This window comes from Camelus ferus, chromosome 4, assembly GCF_009834535.1.
Source record: "Camelus ferus isolate YT-003-E chromosome 4, BCGSAC_Cfer_1.0, whole genome shotgun sequence".
Lineage (NCBI taxonomy): Eukaryota > Metazoa > Chordata > Mammalia > Artiodactyla > Camelidae > Camelus > Camelus ferus.
The window spans coordinates 3,480,486-3,500,584 of NC_045699.1; the positions used below are offsets into that span (position 1 = coordinate 3,480,486).

The 20,099-nt window shown below is 36.5% G+C and overlaps 2 protein-coding genes across 4 annotated transcripts in view; one reads left to right on the plus strand and one right to left on the minus strand.

Moving 5' to 3' along the window:
- ECM2 (extracellular matrix protein 2) overlaps positions 1 to 10,236 on the minus strand; it is a 37,051-nt gene extending 26,815 nt beyond the window's left edge. For 2 of the 3 annotated variants that reach the window (XM_032477405.1, XM_006190003.3), the window contains exon 1: positions 10,046 to 10,236. The gene's annotated coding sequence lies outside the window, so the exon portion shown is untranslated. The remainder of the gene's footprint in view (positions 1 to 10,045) is intronic. The other variant, XM_006190004.3, reaches the window with a different exon arrangement.
- CENPP (centromere protein P) overlaps positions 1 to 20,099 on the plus strand; it is a 218,758-nt gene that overhangs the window by 164,487 nt on the left and 34,172 nt on the right. The window lies entirely within an intron of this gene.

Here is a 20,099-nt window from a genome sequence, read left to right on the forward strand (position 1 = left end):
CCTGGCAGCTCTTGCCTTCCTGTTTGTCACTCAGGTTCCATCACTGTCAGTACTGTCTGAGATGTAGTTCCTCCTCCACACAGCAGAGTGTGTGCAGGAGAATCTGAAACCACAGGGACCCCAAGGACTCATGATCATAAGGTAATAGTGGCGGCCTCGCTCAGTGATGGAATGTATACCACTCCTCATAGGCCTGCCTTGGTCATCTCTGTCAACCAGAACAAAACCATGTTATATTTCAGAATATGTCACCTTAGGCAGGGATAGTGAAGGCTCAGAGTGAAAATATATACAGAGGTTAAGACTCCAAACTACAAAGGAGGAACTTTGAAGGCTCAAAGGGCCAAGAAGTGACCACAGACTCTGTTGACCCAGCAATCTTGTTGGAATCGTAGGAGATCGCCGAGAGACCCCTTAAGCGTTGGATTCTAGTTTTCCGTATGAAATGAAGTGATCTGTTGACATCCAGATGCTACTGTCTTACAGGTCTGCTTCAAAACCAGCAGACAAGCTGTGGGAATCTTAGAGGCATCTGAAGGGAAGACTTTGTACTGGGGGTAAAGTGGGCCTTCCCCAAGCCACAGTGCTTACCACCCAAATATGTACAAGATGGGTGTGATCAGTGTTAAGTCCAGCCAAACGCTGTAATCCTCTCTCAGTAGAAACCTGCAGTGGTTGTACTAAACACAGGGGTGCCGCCCTCGTTCCTTTGCCTAGGTACAAATGTCACTCAGAATGTTGTTGACATTCTGCCATACGGTACATCACCTGAAGGTCAAGAATACAAGCACTGTTTCATGGGGGTCACCATGCCTGCATTGCTGGTGTGCCTGCTGCTAGACAGCTGGCTCCATCAAGCAGCAACTGCGGGAGAATCTGGAAGTCAGTTCACGGTCACTTCCTAGAAAGCCTGCCAGCCATTTACACCAGTTTTGTGACAGTACTTATCAAATCTGACTTCTTCTAGCCAAGATGGAGTGGCAGAGACCAGATATATCTTCCCATCTGAAACAACTTAAAATTAGGGCACAAAATATGTGAAACAATGTTTATCAAACATTAAACATGGAGTAGCCCAGGACAGAAATCTCTGAGAGGGGGTGAGGGTGAGCTCCTGCTTACTACCTGGAGGGGGATTCCTTCCCAAGCAGAAGCCTAGGATTGGGACCCAGAGAGAGCACCCACAGTCTCCCTGAAAACCTGGGGGCCTGCCAAGAGTTTGCAGGGCAGAGCCCAGGGAAGTGAGAGCCACCCTGAGAACCCTAGAGGTTATCACGTCTTCAACTGAGTACTGATCAGCACATTTATGTGAGTAAACTACTCAACAGTGGAGCATGATCTACCATGAAGGGCAAAAAGAAAAATTCCTGGGACTGGAAAGGGCTGGGCAGACCCTGTGTGTCCACCAGTTGGAGTGGAGAAGCTGTACTGCAAAGGGCAGCAGGCGGAGGGCTCAGAAGGGCATTGTCCTGTCAGAGAGAACAGTTCGCTCCAGGCTAATGGCTAACCTGATCCCATTTAACAAAACTGAACAGCAGCCCCTCCTGAAAGTACTAACTTTGTGCAGCAAGTTAACCATGTCCCAGAGCACCCAACAATTGCTGGGGAACCCAGCAGAAACTTACCAGGCACACAAAGAAACAGGAAGAGTTGACCCGTAACAACGAGAAAAATCAGTCTATTGAAATGGACCCAGATATGGCACAGCCAACATAAATAGGCCATTAAAAGTTATTAAAACTATATTCTGTATGTTCGGGGTGGTAGAGGAAAGAAATTTTTAAAAATCCAGATTTAACTTTTAAAAATGTGAAATACAACGTGACAGAGAAAAACTACACTGTGAGGGATGAATAGCACATTAGACGTTGCAAGGGAAAATTAGTGAACTTACAAACACAGTCGTAGAAATTATCCAAAATGAAACATACACACACAGCCACAAACGGACCAAAAAAACTAGTATAAAACATGAGCAGAGCATCATCAAGCTGTGCGACAACTTCAAGCGATGAATATATGTCTAGTTTCAGTCCACAGAGAGGATTAGGAAGGCACAAAAATATTTGAAGAAGTAAAGACTGATCATTCTCCAAATATGATGAAAACTATAAACCCACACATCCAAGATCAGTCAACCCCAGACATAAGAAATACAAAGAAAATTATGCCAAATATTCATCATGATCAAATTGCTTTAAAACTAGGCATGAGACCATCTTAAAAGTGACCAGAGAAGAAGACACAAAATTAAGGGCAGAATAAAAGACTTCTCATTTGAAACAGTACAAGGCAGAAGACAGTGGAACAACGTTTTTAAGGTACTGAAAGAAAAAAACCATCAACTTAGAATTCTATACCCAGTGAAAACATCTTTCAGAAACACTGGCAAAATACATATTCAGACATAGAAAAGCTGGAGGAATTAATCACCAGCAGAACTGCACTGTAAGAGTGCTAAAGCAGAGGAAAATTATATCAGAATTGTGGGTCAACACAAAGGAATGAAGACCACAGGAAATGACATATATGTAGATAAACATTATTTTCTGATTTTTTAAATCTCTTTAAAAGGTAATTGACTGTTAATACAGTCATCTGCATAACAGTTGTGTAAATGAATACAATAATACTGTATTTTGGGGTTTACACCTTAAGTAGAAGTAAAATGTATGACAGAAGCAGAAAGGAGAGAGGATGAAATGTAAATATATTATTGTAATGTTCTTATACTATAAGCAAAGTGGAATATCAATTAAAGGTAAACTAATATTAAAGATGCATAATACAAGCCTAGGGTAATCACTAAACAACACCAAAAAAAGTTTTTACTAATAAGCCAATAAAGGAGATCAAGTGGAATAATAAAAAATAATCCAAAACATTATTTGTAAATCATAGTAAATGTAAATTAATTAATTGCCACAATTAACTGCTGAGACTGTCAGAATGAATTTTTAAAAATTAAGACCCAACTCTATGCTGCCTGTAAGAAACTCATGCTCAACATAAAGATACAAATGGGTTAAAATTAAAAGGATAGAAAAATATATACCTTGGTGACACTGATCAAAAGATAAGTGGACGGCTATATTAACATAAGATCAATAAAAAGAATAAGAAAAAAAGAATAAAGTCATTCTGTAATGATGAAAGAATCTATCCAACAGTCCTAAAAGCCTTTACACACTTAGTGGTACAAGTTCAAAATATATGAAGAAAAAAACTGATAAGCTGCAAGAAGAAATAGACAAATCCACAGTTATCATCCAGAATTTCTACTTTCCTGTCCCAAATATGGACTTTTAAAATAGTAGATGACAGGCTAAAAGAACAAGATACCACTGTGCACCTATTAGAATGGCCAAAATCAAAAAGGTCAGAATGTGGAACAACAAGAGCTCTCACTCATTGCTGGTGGGACCACAAAATGGTACAGCCACTTCATAAGACAGTTTAGCAGTTTACTTACAAAAGTAAACTCTGCAATCCAGCAGTCCTACTCCTTGATATTTACCCAAGTGAGTTGAAAACTTGTGTCTACACAAAAACCTGCGCATGGATGTTTACAACAGGTATATTCATAACTGCCAAAGCTTGGGAACCACCGAGACATCCTTAAGTAGGTGAATGGATAAATAAACTGTGTTCTATTCAGACAGTGGGTTATTTTTCAGTGCTAGAAAGAAATAAGCTCTTAAGCCATAAAAAGACAGGGAAGAATCTTAAATGCATATTATATATACTAAGTGGAAGAAACCACTCTGAAAAGGCTAATACTGTGTGACTGTGACTATATGACGTTCTGGAAGAGACAGAACTGTGAAGATAGCACAGACAGACCTCATTTTATTGCACCTCACTTTATTATGCTTCACAGATACTGCAGTTTTTACAAATGGAAGGTTTGTGGCAACTGTGCATCAAGCAAGTCTGTCAGCGTCATTTTTCCAACATTTGCTCACTTTGTGCCTGTGTGTCATGTTTTGGTAATTCTCCCAGTATTTCAAACTTTTTCATTATTACTATATTTGTTATGGTGAACTGTGATCAATGATCTTAGATGTTACTGTTGCAAAAAGGTTGTTATTCGCAGAAGGCTTGGATGATGGTTAGCATTTTTTTTGCGATAAAGTATTTTTTAACTAAGGTAGATACATTGTTGTTTTTTTAGACAATGCTATTGCACACTTAATGGACTACAGTATAGTGTAAATGTAACTTTTTTATGTACCAGGAAACCCAGAAAGTTGTGTGACTCCCTTTATTGTGGTATTCACTTTATTGTGATGGTCTGTAACCATAGCCACATCTCTATGGTATGCTTGAAATGCTCATGTAGTCAGAATTGCATGTTCCATGATTTATGATCCTACTTTCAATCTGTGTTTCTGCTGTGCTCAGGTGATGCGTTTGTTTCGTAGCAATCTACGTCATTTATAATGGTGCTTCACTGTACAGAACTCAGATTTTGAATGAATCTTTGAAATCATCTACTTTTCCAGTAATGGGAAATTCTTCATCTTCCCTGTTCAGACAGCTGTGTCAGAAAAGTCTTCCTTAGACTGAGCTACAATTTGTTGCTTACATCATGGCCCATAAGAGAATTAAAGATAAAAGCCATTTTCAAACAGTTTTCTCTCTCCTGAGTTTTTAATCTTTTTTATCAATGCTTTTCAAGATGTGTTTGAATTTATTTAAATAGTACATTTTTTTAAAATCTCAAAATGATACATAGGCATAAAAGACAAGTTGCCTTAACCATGATTCGTAGTTTAGTCCAAGGATAAGCACACTTTTTCTTCAGAGTTCAAAGAGTAAATATTTTTAGCTTTGTGGGCCAATAATCTCTGTTGAAATTACTCAACTTTGTTACTACAGCCAAGAATAGCCATCGGCAGGAAACAAATGGATTGGCGTGACTGTGTTCTGATGGCACTTTGAAAAGCAGGATTTGACTTGTGGGGCATGATTTCCCAACCCCTAGCTTAAGTGTGTCTTTCATGATGCCTTCTAAACATGTATGAACATAAGTATTTAAACAAATGAAATTATAACCTGTTTTCTTTCCATTCAGTAGTAAATTGTGGTCATATGGACATCTATGTCAATGTACATTCATCCATCTTGTCTGTTCTGTTTTCTTTCCGTAAGTTATTTAACAAGGAATTTGGTGATGGATATTTAATTTGTTCCATTTTTTTCTCTACTATAAACATTCTTGTGCATATATCTTCTAGAAATATTTTTGTGTTCTTAATTTTTCATTTACAACAATGTAATAATAGATTCTCTGTTGTTGAACTGTGTTGTTCCTTGGGCTTACTTATGGGTATAATTTAATATTTGTAAGTCATTTTGGTTGTGTTTATTAATATATTTTGAGGCTATAGTATAGGTATATATGCACGTATAGTTATATATTTTTCTGGTCCTTTTAGCATTAGGTACTTTCTGTTATTTTGGGGGGGGGGATTAGATAGATTTATTTATTTAGAGGGGATACTGGAAATTGAACCCAGGACCTCATGCATGCTAAGCATGTGCTCTATCACTTGAGCTATAGCCTCCTCCCAGATCCTTTCTGTATCTCTAGTAGTGTATTTTATCTTAAGATCAACTTTGTCTCATAATGTAGCTGCTTTCTTTTTGTTAATGTCTGCAAGATATATTTTTTGCATTATTTTACTTTCAACCTTTCATATTTTCAATATACTTCATATTAGCCTATCATTGTAGTGCGATATGACAATTTTTATCTTTTAATTGGAATATTTAGTCTGTTTGTAGTTAATGTAACACTTGCTATGTTTAGGTTTAAATCTGTTTTCTGACTATTTGCTTTCTACTTGTCCTGCCTATTTTGTGTTCTTTTTTTCCATTTTTGCTTACTTTCATTTTAATTGATTGCATGGTTTCTATTATCCCATTAGTAGTTATACAGTTTTTGCTATTCTGTTCTTTGTAGAGATAACCACATACATCTTTGACTTATAAAGTCTAATATAAATTAGTACCTTTACCTCTTCCTGGACAATACAAGGGCCAGGACAAGTTTTCATACCTCATTCTGGCACATATATTACTTTAGTCATATATCTTAATTATTTATATATGTTAAACCCTGAAAAGCTTATTATGTTACGCTGAAGTTCATTTAGATCAGGCTGTCTCAACCTTAGCATTGTTAACATTTGGGTCAGATGATTCTTTTCTCATGGGGTGTGGGGAGGCTGGGGCTGGCTTTTGTATATTTAGTAGCACCCCTGCTTCCACCCAGTAGATACCAGTTGCACCTTTCTCAGTTTTGACAACCAAAAATGTCTTCAAGACATTACCAGATGTATCCTGGGGGGGGGGGGGGGTAGAGGGAATCATCCTGCCCCCATTCGTGAACCACTGATTTAAATCTACCTAAACATTATCTTACTTGCTTCTTATTTTTTCCTGCATCTCCAATCTGCTGTAAGGATTGTTTTCTCATTGAAGAATACCTTTTAGTAATTCCTTTAGTGCAGGACTCCTAAGGACCAATTCTTTGTTTATCTGAAAATGTTTATATTTTGTGTTCATTCTGAAAGGATGTATTTGCTAAATACGGAATTCTAGGTTGACAAGTGTTTTCTTTCAGCATTGTGAAGATTTCACTCCAATTCTTCTTGTCTCCATATTTTGTATTGAGTGCTCATCTGTCAACCTAATTATTCCTCCTTTAAAAGTAACTTTTTGGCTGCTTTTAAGATACTCTCTTTGACTTGGTTTTCAGCTGTTTTATGCTATTATACATAGATAAGATTTTCTTATTTTTATCCTGTTTGGGACTCATAGTGCTTCTTGAATCTATAGCCTGATATTCATCAAATTTGGGAACTCCTTAGTCCTTACCTCTTCAAATAATACTTTCCTACTTACCTCTCCTCTTTCTTTTTAGAACTACAGGGACATGTGTAAGAGCCTTATCATTATGTCTTTAATGTCTCTTTCCCTGTTTTGTGTTTTCCATCTTTTTGTCACCCTGTGACAGATCCTTCTTATTCTTCTAGCTTATCTTCCAGTTCACAAATTACCTATTCACCTGTGATTTATCTGCTGTTAAATCCATCCATTGACTTCCTTGTTTGTTTTTTTTGTTGTTGTTTTTTGTTTTGTTTTGTTTTTAGTTTTTCAAGTTTTCAATTCTTATTGTTTCTGATTCTCTACTGAAATTTTCAATCTTGTCTTTTATTTTTTGAACATAGTAATAACATTTATTTAAAGTCTGACTCTGAAGACTCCATTTCTGGACCCTCTATATGTCTGTTTCTGTGTCTCTTACTTCTTTAGATTTTTAGCCATTTTGTTCTGTTTTTTCATTTGCCTGATGACATTTGATTGCCATATATTGTATATGAAAAATTATGAAAATACTTTGAAGCCTAGAGTGATATCTTATTTATCCTAAAAGGGTTTACATTCAGTCATGAGGTTAAGGGCACTATCAATCATAGACTGAATGATTTGAAGATGAGTTTCACTACATCTAATTAATAATTAGTGCTTTAGGTCCCAAACCAAAGCCTGGTGACACCATCCGCATCACGTTTCCCTGTCACCCTTGCTGCTTGCTTGGCCCTGTTCCTTGATTTTGTTTCTGTCTTACTTTGTGAGGCCATTTTAAAGCTACACTAAGCTTCTCAGTCACCTCTTCTGAATCCACAGATGCCCCCAGAAGAAAAGCTGTTCCAGACTCTGAATTTCAGTCTTATGCCCAATAATGGCCCTCTTATTTTTCCTATTTTTTCTAATTATTCTCAGCAGGCTCAAAGGTCTGAATTGCCTAGTCTGCTATTATGAGGAGCAGGAATTCCCACAGATCAGTTTTATTTCCCTGAAATATATCCCTTTTTCTATAAGAAAATGATTTGGGTTGTAAAAATTTTGAATTCTTATATGACAGAAAATATCATTCTATTTATTTAGAACTAGAATTATGATGTTAAAATAGTTTTCCTTCAATACTTTACAAGTATTGTTACATTTGTTTCTTATATCTACTGTTACTAATGAAAAGTTTAACTTGAATCTGATTTCTCATCTCTTTGTAATAAATATTTTTCCTCTCTCTGAAGAAGTTTTTTTCAGATTTTGGACTCATTTTTAGTATTCAGAAGTTTTACCATAATGTATAGGTTTTTTTCTTTAATGTATCCTTCTTGGAATCTATTAATCTAATGACTTTTTTTTTTTCCACACAAGCTCTTTTTACGCAGTTCTCTCCCATACCTGTTCAAGGCTGTTTTCCCTCTTTAAATTCATTCCCATCTTCTCTCTGTATTTAAGGGTTCCTCACACTTTCTATCTCACCAGGAGCTTCCTTGCTTATTTCCTACTGCAGCTACATAGCCACCTGTGTATTTGTTTGTAATATATCTTCTATTATTTCTAGGTATTTGGTGAGAAGGAAAGAGATTGTGATGTCTGCTTAGTTTGCCCTCTGGAACCTCAGTACTTCTTCTTATGATTTCATCTGCCAGAATTATCTGCCTCTAGTCAGGTTGCACTTGGATCATATTCTGACTTGTCAGTACTTCACCTTCGCTCATCAAATAGCAGCATCTGGTATTTTCACGTCTGCTAACTTCAGCCTAGAATCTTTTGTTCAGTGTATATGTACATTAATTACTGCAGTCATTTCAAAACCTTAACTGTAGGTCATTGAAATGAAACTATATCAGAACAACTTTCTGTAATGTACATTCGTTTTAGAAAAACTAACATGCAAAAGGTAAGGGGGAGCCAATCTCCTAGCTAATTGGCAACTGAAATTGTAAAAGTTAATTCAGAGAGCAAGCTAATATGTTGGGAAGAAATAGCAACAGCAGCAGGGGAAAGCAATATGAAAAGCTGGGTTGTGGGACAGGATAGAAGTAGAAACTGCGGAGTAGCAGGGGAAGCAAACTCTGATGGAGAGCAGAGCGTAAATTCTGTGCTTCGCGTGTTCGTGGAGATTCTCTTGCTTTGACAGCCGTATGTGTGAACCTCCATCCTGTGGTGGGTGAGAGAGGCCCCGGATTTGAGGGCTCTGGAGAGAAACTTTCATGAGGGTCTCCAGCATCCTCTTGTCCCTGAGCCTCTTACTTCGCAAAGCACTGCCTGAGCTCACCCTTCTCCCAGTGTCTCCACCCTGGAAACCATCTCTCTTTGTCTTTTTTCTTTTTTTCTCCTCTCAAATTGGCTCACTTTTACTTATTCAGAAATCTGAATAGATAGGTACAGAGGTAAATTTACAGAGCTATCTCAATTTTAACAAAATCAGAATCTAAATAGTCTTATTGAAATGTTTAAATAATTTTCATGAAACGACCTCAATACTAATTTTATAATTGATGTCTAGGCCTTCATTATTTTCAGTGAATTATAGAATTTTACATTGTATTTAATATTTACCTCAATAAAAAAAACTTTGCAATTGAGTATGTTTCTAGAGGTAAACTTTTATGACACAGTGAGCTATTGTGATCAAGTAAACTTTTCTTTCTTTTTAGCATTTATTGTGTTTAGCCCAACATTAAATATAATCTGTAAATCTTAGTTAACTTTTTGTTTTTCTCCTTTTGAAGTTGTTCATCAGCTGTCTTAAATAAGCTTTAAAAGTATTAAATTTAGAATTTTAAACTTCTGCACAAAGCTACGAGATGCCTGTTACCCCTTTTAACTTCACTTAACAGGCTTAAAATGAAAAACAGTTTTAATTAATCCTTTATGCTCCTTTAGGACTTAAAAATCGGAAAGAATGAAATTTTCAAACCAACTTACACTTCTATTGAGCATATAATTCTATTTAAACATATAAAAATATATTTAATCCTAATTTCATAAAGTTTTAAATACTTCGGAATTAGTCATTCTGAAAAAAACAAGTAAACAGCACAATACACGCTTTAAACTTTCAAAACCAGTAAGAGCTAATTTCCTCAAGTGTTAAACATATTTGCAACATAAAACACTCAAATATTAAAACCATTCCACATGCTTTAGTAGAAACTTAAAATTTAAAACATTTTACCTGGAAATCTAAACTAAGTAGGCTTTGCTTGGTGTCATTTAAGTCTCCAGATGAAAATGAAACAAAACCAGAGCTTTCTTTAAAACAAAGAAAGGAATGTTGAAAAATACTGACTTCTTAGTAAAATCTAAAATAACTGCGTCCCTTGGGGATACATGCCTTTCAGTTCTTTGTGCAGAAAATCAGCCAAGCGAGTAACCAGGGAAAATGGTTACCAAGGGAAATATTTGTTCTAAATCACAGAAAAAGTGGAAAGCAGCAGCAGGGGGAAAAAGCATTAGTTTGGAGTCTGAGAGGGCGGAGTTGGAAGCACTGAAGTGGGGCTTGATTAAGAAATGTGTGATTTTCACAGACTTATTGCATTAAAAAAAAAATCTTAGCATTCATACTAGCCTGCATATCACTTGAACTTTATCAGACTGCAGAGATGGCTCAACAACTCATTGCCAAGTTACGCGTTCCTGGGATGCCTTAAATCTGGTTAACGTTATTTAACTCTCTGGTCTTCTCTCTGCCAGCCACACCAATCTCACACACAGTATTGTTAACAAAACATAAAGCTGTTACATATTAATGTCATTGAAATTACATAACTTCCAACCTTGAAGCAATTAACAAGAAAATATGCAAGGGAGCTATGAGGCTTCCGATTATAGTTAACTCTGGCGAATGAATTGTCTACTTCAGCCTGTTTCTTCATCTGCAGATGAGCAGGTCCGAGACAGCTCAAGGTCCTAGGCCCACAGTGCTGCTTATGGGGACCTTGGGTGAGTTCCTACTGTTTCTGACTCAAGTTTATTCTCTGAACAGCTGGGATGGTAATACCTATCTTTCAAATTTTTTTGTGCAGATAGAACGAATAGCATATATAAAATGCCTATCTTAGACTAGGTAATTATAATATCTTTTTTTTTATAGTCTTACTTACCTCAAGGGTCTACATTATTTGACAGAAGAATTTCATTTCTGTTTTTCCAAAATGTTGGCATGACCTGGATAGATCAGATCAAGATGATGGACTAATAACCACGTGGGCTACCCAAATTCCTAAAAATATCAAAAACTGTATTTGTTCTTAAAAATATAACACTGCACTTCAAAATAATTAATACTGCTAGAAGACAAGAAATTTTGAGAAATTCCTTCAAGTCTGAAGGCACGTAGGCTCTGTCTGATAGATGACACCCCCCCACACCCCAGAACATGTGTGAAAGAGGATAGCTCTGTGGGTGTTCCAGGCTTAGAAATTATAGATCCTGGGAATGGTGAGATTCATTGGCAAACTGCCCTCAGGAGTAGCAGGGCATATGACCACAGTCATCCTGATGTCTCCATCATTTGTTCAAGTATTAAGCATTTACCCCTAAATTGAACCCATCTCTGCAGTCTGATAAAGCCCAAGGGATGTGGAGGCTAGTATGAATGTTAAGATTTTTTTAATGCAATAAGTCTATGAAAATCACACATTGGCCTTGGGTGGCTGGTGGAACAGGGAACCCCCATGTTCAGAATCCAAACTAGCTCAACCCAGTACAACCACAGAGTTGACCATCTCTGCTCACACATTCAGAGCTTTTGGTCAGTGTTTTTAACATGAGCAGATAGCCCAAGATTACCAAACATTTGGGAAGATTCTAACATGAGAGCTAGGAGTTCCCCTCACCTCCCCCTACAAATACCTACGCACAAGTAGAAAAGAGCTTTGGAGATTAAATCAACCATGAGCTGCCACGACACACCTATTAGAATTTCAAAAACCAAAACACAGACAATACCAAATGTGGGTGAGAATGTGAAGCAACAGGACCTCTCATCATTGCTGGTGGGAATACAAAGTGGTACAGCCACTTTGGAAGGTAGTTTGGTGGCTTCCTAGAAGACTAAACATACTCTTAACACTGCAATTTACCCAAATAAGTTGGAAACTTATGATCCACACAAAAACCTGCACACAAATGTTGCCAGTAACTTTTTCCTAATTGCCAAAACTTGGAACAACCAAGATACCCTTCAGTAGGTGAATAGATAAATTGTGGTGCATCCCACAACAGAATATTATTCAGTGCTATAAAAGAAATGGGCTATTAAGCCATGAAAAACACGGTGGAATCTTAAATGCATGTTACTAAGTGAAAAAAGCCATTCTGAAATGGGTACGTACTGAGTAATTCCATTCTGGAAAAAGGCAAATCTGTGAAGACAGTAACAAGGTCAGAGGTTGGTGGGGGGAGGAATGAATAGGCAGAACACAGAGGATTTTTAGGGCAGTGACAATACTCTGTATGATATCATAATGATGGATGTATTTCTTTATTCAGTAGTCTAGACCCATAGAGTGCACACACCAAGAGAGAACCCTAATGTAATTATAGTCTTGGGTGATTATGATGATTATTGGTGTAGATCCATCAGTTGTAACAAATGTACCACTCTAGTGAGGGGTGTTGGTAATGGAGGAGGCTGTGTGATGGGGGAGCTGGGGATATAGATGGGTAAACTTCTGTACCTTCCTCTCTATTTGCTGTGAATCTGAAACTGCTCTAAAAAAAAGTCTTTAAAAAATGTGGCCTGATTTGAAATATATACCTTGTTTTGGGAGGAAAAAAAAAGTGAACGACATACAGTGTTAGATATATTGCTTAAGGCAAACATAAACTCTTATTTTCTTTAAGAACAATTTAACAACAGCTATACTCTGTCCCAGGATTTTACTTCTAGGAATCCATTATAGAAACACATCTCTCTCTGCACAAGTGTGCCTCTAGGAAAGTACTTTGAAGTGTTGTATTTATGGGGCCAGGGGGTGAGGGAGAGAAGAAGAAAGAATTAACTCAGTTATATACTGATAGGGCAAAGTAGGCTGCCCAAAAGCTATGGAGCGAGACAGAAGTAACTCTGTTATACAGGCATGCAGAGTTGTCCACAACACACTAAAAGGAGGAAAGACATTTCAAAACAGTACAAATGCTATTATGTTACCTTCTTTTAATGTATACAATTTAGCATCTTCTAGAGAACAAATTAGAAGGAATAAACAACAAACTGTTAGTGGTTATCTTTGGGTGATGGAATTATGAGAGGATTTTCATTTGTAATTCTGTATTTTTATAATGTTTTGAGTTTTTAATACCCAGATCAGAAAGAAACAGTAACTTTAAACAAAATTAAACCATCAGAAAAAGAAGTCACGTAAATAACAGCATAGAGGAGTAACCAAGATTACCATACCAAGATTGGCAAGGTTGCAGAGAGACAGATCATACAGTTTCTGAGGTCCCTGCTCTAAAATCATGTGGTTTAATGAACTGTTCCATGAGTCCTTCTGCAAAAACTGTTCTAACCACAGCAGGACATGGAAAATGCTGGTGTTAGTGTTCTCCTCCCTTTTATGATTGCAGCCATAACTGTGTCCTAAAACTTGGCTCTGACAGCCTGCTCTGCAGACTCGGTGCTGGTCACCAGGGAGGATGTGAACAGGTCCACCAGCACCCAGGCTGCAAGCACGCCCGGTGCTGGTTCCAACTCCAGAACATGTGTTTGAGTAAGGTCACCTTTCCAGTATTTTCACCGCTGTGGTATAGAGAACCAATGAGTTAGTTTCTCTTCCAAGGGTACAGGTGTTTTCCATATGACAACTTGTAGGTAACACTTAAGATAAGGCTAAAGTTTGGAAATTTTAAGTAGGGCCCCGCTCAGAAATGGGAGTCTTACCTTGCTTCAGTATTCTATATCCCTTCCTCGTGCCATAGTCAAATGCCTTTTCAGCTAACTCACACTGAAGTATGACACTTGCTTCATTTACTTTCATTGAATTTACCCTCTCAAAGGAGTATTTACATTTAAATGGAGCACTAATGTATAAATATGCCATAATAAATTCCTGTATCATTCACCTGCCAGTGGACATTTGGGTTATTTCCCCTTTTTGAGTTTCGGTGCATTTTTCCAGATTGCTCCCCAAAAAGATTCTAGTAATGTGTACTCCCACCAGGAATATATAAAGTGTCCATTTACCTGCCACTGTTTTTTTAAATGATTTTCATATTTTTGAATAGGTAATACATATAAGCAGCATAAATTTCTTAGATACGGAGTTCAATTTTTACAGTTTTCTGTATCCAGTACTGACAGATGGGGAGATTCTACCAACCTTCCCATCAAAGACAGCTAAAAAAGCTAGATCACTATTTTTTTTTAATCTTAAAATTATCAGTAAAGTTTTTAAAAAAAGACCATGAGGAATCACTGGGCTCAGATTTGAGAGGGTTCATGACCAACTTTTTGCCTTGGCAGTGTTTGTCAGAAATACTAAAGAGCTAAAATATCAATGAGATAGAAAAGTTAATACAGGAGACAAGGGCCGCAATGCCAAAAGTTGGATTTTTTGAAACAAAACTAATAAAATTTGCAGCAAGACTAATGCGGGAAGAAGGGAGAAAGGACAGATCACCAGTATGAGGACTAGAAAAATATGCCATTACTACAGATTCTGAAAACAGTTAAAATAAGAGGATATTATGAACAACTGTGTGTCAGCAAATTTAGATGATCTGGACAATTCCTAGAAAAACGTAATTTAATAAAACTGTCAGAAGAAGAAATAGAAAACCTGAATTGTCTATAACTATTAGATCCATAATTTTAGACTTCCCCACAAAGGATACTGTAGGCCTATCTTAATCAACAAAGTCTATCAAACAATTTTTTAAGGTTAGCATAACCATACAACAACCTGACGAGGACATTACAAGAAAGGAAAATTGTAGATCAGTCTAACTAATGAACACAGATTCAAAAAAGCTAAGATACTAGCAAACCAAGTCTGGTAGTGTATTTATAGGACAATGTATCATGACTGCCCTAAGGTTATTCAAGAAATACCTGGTTGATTGAAGGATAAAATCCAAATATTATATGATCACCTTAACATTTAAAGAAGGAGGAGAGAAAAAAATAATAAAGAAGGAAGAGAGAAAACTTTTACTATAATAGAAACAGAAGGTAACTCCTTAGTTTGTCAGAGTATCTACAAAAAATCGACACGCTTCCACCCCTAGCTGTATACCCAAGAGAAGTGGAAATGTAAATCCACATGGAAACTTGTACACAAATTTCCAATTTTGTAGCCACACTACTCATAACAGCTAAAATGTGGAAACAACCCAAATATCCACCAACTGATGGGTGGGTAAATAAAGTGTAGTCTATTTCTACAGTGGATTGTTCAACAATAAAAAGGAATGAAGCACCAATACGTATTACCACGTGGATGAACCTCAAACATTATGTTCAGTGCAAGAAGCCAGTTACAAGAGGCCTCGTATTATATGACTCCATTTATATGAAATGTCCACAATAGGGACATCCCCAGAGGCAGAAAGTAGACGAGTGGTCATTGGGATGAGGAAGATGGGATTTGGGGTGGCAGGATAGGGAGCGACTACCAGTGGGTAGAGTTTCTTTATAGAGTAATCAAAATGTTCCGAAAATAGGCAGTGGTGATGGCTCCCAACTATGAAGTTTTAGCATTAAAAACCACTAAATTACATACTTTAAAAGGATGAATTTAATGATATGTAAACTATATCTCAGTAAAGCTATTTAAAAATACATGATGGTTAAATATTGGAATTTTCCCTTTCGGGGAACAAGACAAGCAGGCCCACTGAAGGTCCTGGCCAGTGCAGTAAAGCAAGGAAGAGAAATTAAAAAAAAAAAAAAAAAAAAGGAATAAGAAGAAAATTGAGTAAAGAAGGAAAAAACTAGCCCAGGTGAAATGCTTGTATATATAGAAAATCTGAAATGAGGGGAGGACAAAATGTGTAAAGGGGATCAACTGTATGGTGACAGATGGAAAATAAATTTCTGGTGGTGAGCACATTGCAGGGTATACAGAAATAAAATTATAATGTTGTACACATGAAACTTACATAATGTTACAAGTCAATATTATCTCAGTAAAAAAATCTGAAATGACTTTCAGATAAATTATTAACTCATCTAATGTGTTTTCCAGATATATAATTAATATATAAAAATCAATTGTGTCTTACTACAGTTAGAGAATGAAATCACAGAAAAGCTATACTTTGCTTTTTTTTTTTTTTTTTTTTTGACAGATTCTAAGATGTATATGAAAATACAAAGGCCAAAGAATAGCCAAGCCATTCTTTTTGTTTTTACGTGAGGTATAGTCAGTTTACAATTTTGTGACAATTTCTGGTGTACAGGACAATGCTTCTATCATATGTGAATATACATATACTCATTTTCATATTCTTTTTCACCATAAGCTCATAAGATACTGAATATAGTTCCCTGTGATATACAGTATACACTTGTTTATCTGTTTTATATATATTGGTCAGTATCTACAAATCTCGGACTCCCAGTTTATCCCTTCCCATGCCCTTTCCCTCTGGTAAACATAAGTTTGTTTTCTGTATCTGTGAGTCTGTTTCTGTTTTTGTCAATAAGTTCGTCTTTTTTTTTTTAAGATTGCGCATTAAAGTGATATCATATGGGATTTGTCTTTCTCTTTCTCTTTCTGGCTTACTTCACTTAGAATGACAATCTCCAGGACCATCCATGTTGCTGCAGATGGCATTATTTTATCATTTTTATGGCTGAGTAGTATTCCATTATATAAATATACCACAGCTTCTTTATCCAGTATCTGTGAATGGACATTTAGGTTGTTTCCATGTCTTGGCTATTGTAAATAATGCTGCTATGAGAATTGGGATATAGGTGTCTTTATGAATTAAGGTTCCTTCTAGATGTATGCCCAGGAGTGGGATTGTTACATCATATGGTAAGTCTATTTTTAGTCTTTAGAGGAATCTCCATACTGTTTCCCACAATGGCTGCACCAAACTACATTCCCGCCAACAGTGTAGGAGGGTTCCCTTTTCTCCACAGCCTCTCTAGCATTTGTCATTTGCTGACTTTTGAATGATGGCCATTCTGACTGGTGTGAGGTGATACCTCATTGTAGTTTTTATTTGTATTTCTCTGATAATTAGTGATATTGAGCATTTTTTCATGTGCCTATTGGCCTTTCATACGTCTTCATTGGAGAATTGCTCATTTACGTCTTCTGCCCATTTTTGGATTGGGTTGTTTGCTTTTTTTTTTTTTAATAAGTCGTATGAGCTGTTTATATATTCTGGAAATCAAGCCCTTGTCAGTATCATCTTTTGCAAATATTTTCTCCCATTCCATAGGTTATCGTTTTGCTTTGCTTATGGTTTCCTTTGCTGTGCAAAAGCTTGTAAGTTTTATTAGGTCCCATTTATTTATTTTTGCTTTTATTTCTATTGCTTGGGTAGACTGCTCTAGGAGACCATTGCTGAGATGTATGTGAGATAATGTTTTGCCTATGTTTTCTTCTCAGAGATTTATTGTGTCTTGTCTTATGTTTATGTCTTTAAGTCATTTTGAGTTTATTTTTGTGTATGGTGTGAGGGAGTGTTCTAACTTCATTGATTTACATGCAGCTGTCCAGTTTTCCCAACACCATTTCCTGAAGAGACTGTCTTTATTCCACTGTATGTTCTTGCCTCCTTTGTCAAAGATTAATTGACCAAATTTTGTGGGTTCATTTCTGGGCTCTCTGTTTTGTTCTTTTGATCCATATGTCTGTTTTTTGTATCAATATCATGCTATTTTGATTACTGTAGCTCCATAGTATTGTCTGAAGTCTGGGAGGGTTATTCCTTCAGCTTCATTCTTTTTCTTCAGTAATGCTTTGGCAATTCTGGATCTTTTGTGATTCCATATAAATGTTAATATGGTTTGTTCTAGTTCTGTGAAAACTGTCCTGGGTAATTTGATAGGTATTGCATTAAATCTGTAGATTGCCTTGGTAAGTGTGGCCATTTTAACAATATTGAGTCTTCCAATCCATGAGCATGGGATATCTTTCCATTTCTTTAAGTCTTCTTTAATTTTCATAATCAGTGTTTTATAGTTCTCCATGTATAAGTCTTTCACCTTCTTGGTTATTTTTATTCCTAGGTATTTTATTAGTTTGGGTGCTATTTTAAAAGGGATTGTTTCATTACTTTCTTTTCCTGTTGATTCATTGCTAGTGTAAAGAAAGGCAACTGATTTTTGTACATTAATTAATCTTGTATCCTGCTACCTTGCCAAATTCTTTTATTAGCTCTAGTAGTTTTTGTGTGGCGCTTTTAAGGTTTTCTATATATAGTATCATGTCATCTGCATATAGTGACAATTTTACCTCTTCTTTTCCAATTTGGATCCCTTTTATTCTTTTTCTTGCCTGATTGCTGTGGCCAGGACTTTCAAGACTATGTTGAATAGAAGCAGTAAGAGTGGACTACCTTGCCTTATCCCAGATTTCAGTGGGAAGGTTTTCAGTTTTTCACTGTTGAGTACTATGCTGGCTGTAGGTTTGTCATAAATAGTTTTTATTATGTTGAGATATGTTCCCTCTATACCCACTTTGGTAAGGGTTTTTGTCACAAATGGGTGTTGAATTTTATCAATTTCTTTTTCTGCATCTGTTGAGATGATCATGTGGTTTTTGTCCTTTCTCTCATGGATGTGGTGTATCACACTGATTGATTTGCATGTGTTGAACCATCCTTGTGTTCCTGGGATGAACCCATCTTAATCATGGTGTATGATCTTTTTTTATGTGCTGTTGGATTCTGTTTGCTAATATTTTGTTGAAGATTTTTGCGTCTATGTTCATCAGTGATATTGGCCTGTAATTTTCTTTTTTGGTAGTGTCTTTGTCTGGTTTTGGTATCAGGGTGATGGTGGCTTCATAGAATGAGTTAAGGAGTACTCCCTCCTTTTCAGTCTTCTGGAAGAGTTTGAGAAGGACTGGTATGAATTCTTTGTATGTTCTTTGTATGTAGAATTCCCCAGTGAAGCCTTCCGGTCCTGGACTTTTGTTTGTAGGGAGGTTTTTTTTTTTTTTTATTGCTAATTTGATTTCATTTCTAGTGATTGGTTTGTTCAAGTGGTCAGTTTCTTCTTGATTCAGTCTTGATGGACTGTATGTTTCCAGAAGTTTGTCCATTTCTTCTAGGTTATCCATTTTGTTTCCATACAGTTATTCATAGTATCCTCATATGATATTTTGTATTTTTGTGGTATTGGTTGTGATTTCTCCATTTTCCTTTCTTATTTTGTTTATTTGTGCTCTCTCTTTTCTCTTCCTGGTGAGCTTGGCCAGAGGTTTGTTAATTTTGTTTACTCTTTCAAAAAACCAGCTCTTGGTGTGATTGAATTTTTTCTTTTTTTAAATCTCTGTTTTATTTATTTCCTCCCTGATCTTTATTATTTCCTTCCTTCCACTGACTTTTGGTTTTGTTTGCTCTTCTTTTTCTAATTTTTTTAGCTGGTAGGTTAGATTGTTTCTTTGAGATTGTTCTTCTTTTTTGAGGAAGACCTGTATCACTGTGAACTTCCCTCTTATGATTGCTTTTGCTGCATCCCATAGATTTTGTGTGGTGGTGTTTTCATTGTCATTTGTCTCAAAGTTTTTTTTAATTTCTTTGATTTCATCATTGACCCACTGGTTTTTCAGTAGTATGTTGTTTAATCTCCATGCTGTCGTTTTTTACTCCTATGTTTTTCTGTGGTTGATTTCTAGTTTCATGGCAACCAAATCATTCTTGAAGAAGAACGAGGCTAGAGTACTTCCTGTCCTAAAATATCAAGTCCTATTATAAGAAGCTACAGTAATAAAAACAGTTTGGTAATGACACAAGGAAAAACACTAGATCAATGGAACAGAAAGTAGCAGAAGGGCTCATTCACATTTGGCTACTTAATTTATTGGAGAAATGGCCCTGCTGCATCAGTTTAGAGGGACTGAGGGACAAAGACGGAAGAGACTACAGATCTGAAAACAGGACCTGGGCTTGTTCTGTTATGCTCCAGAGACTAGAACCAGAATCAGTGGACAGAGGATATGGACAGGCTGATTTTGGCTAAATTTAAAAAACAAACAGAAAACCTCTCATAACCAGCACCGTCCAGCTGAGCTGCCGACTGAGATGCTGCATCCATGAGA